This window comes from Arachis ipaensis, chromosome B04, assembly GCF_000816755.2.
Source record: "Arachis ipaensis cultivar K30076 chromosome B04, Araip1.1, whole genome shotgun sequence".
Lineage (NCBI taxonomy): Eukaryota > Viridiplantae > Streptophyta > Magnoliopsida > Fabales > Fabaceae > Arachis > Arachis ipaensis.
This window is the reverse complement of record NC_029788.2, coordinates 59,982,063-59,983,252: the sequence shown is the minus strand read 5'-3', so window position 1 is coordinate 59,983,252 and position 1,190 is coordinate 59,982,063.

The window sequence follows — 1,190 nt, the reverse complement described above, 5'->3', positions numbered from 1 at the left end:
ATTGGGTTAAAAATGTAGGGGACATCAAACACCTCACTCTAGATCAGATATTGACACCAATTGCTTAGTTTGGGAGTAGACTTATGATAAAGGTAACTAGAATATTAAGAAACTCAAAGAAATTTACCTGCAATCATAATTCAAAAAAATAACTACAATGCTCCCTCTTAAACAATATGAGAAAGACAATATGAAAGATGAAAATACATTGATGGTGGAAAATTTTCAGTAACCTCTACCTATAAAGTTTTGAATCCTTGATTCAAACCTACAAGGTCTATTTGAACACATTTGTTGAATTGGAAATGGTCCCAGAGATCTAAATGTTTCCTTTTGTACATTAATGCATGGTAAAACTCTAACTAACCAAGGAAGAGCTTGATATTTTAGAGGAGATGTTAATCACATTTTAAGGATTAGTTCTAAAGCTTTGACTACTTGAGTGCATCTCCTAAATTCTACAGAAATCCTATTTTTTTCAATTGGAGTGGGAAGAATAGCTAGAGGCGAATCTCAAAAAATAATTTGGAAAAAATCATTATGATAGTTGGAAGGACTATTTCATCACTACGGTAGCATTTGATGGAGAGATAAAGACGGAAAGACTGAGACTGAGAGACAGAGACTAAGAGACAGAGATTGAAATAAATCTCAATATTTTGTTTGGTGCAATGTGGGAGACAGAAATTGAAACAAAAATGAAATTTTAATTTAATTTGTACAAAGGATAAAATTGAAATTAATTAATTGAAATGAAAGTATTTTAGATATAAAATGTTATTAAAGTTTCAGTCTCCATCTCTAAAAATTTTAGTCCCCTGTTTTTCTACTTTTTGGAGGTACTGAAATACTGAAATTTTGGGTACAGAGACAGAAATTTTAGTATCAGTCTTTGAACCAACACACATGATATTGAGTTTCAGTCTCCCAGTCTCTGTCTCAGTATCTCAAAACAAATGCTACCTATATGTTGGTGTCTGTGATACTAGAGGAATAGAGAGTTACATGAAGATAACTATAGAAGGGTTGGTGAAAGAGTTTAATGTTTTAGTGGAATTCAAAATAGGAGAAACAAAAATAGAAAAGAAACTAGAAAGCAGAAGAGATTCAAATTGCATTAATTAGAGGAAGAGATAAGAAAAAAAAAGCAATGTAATAATCAATGTTGGAGAAAAACATGGAAGCAACAC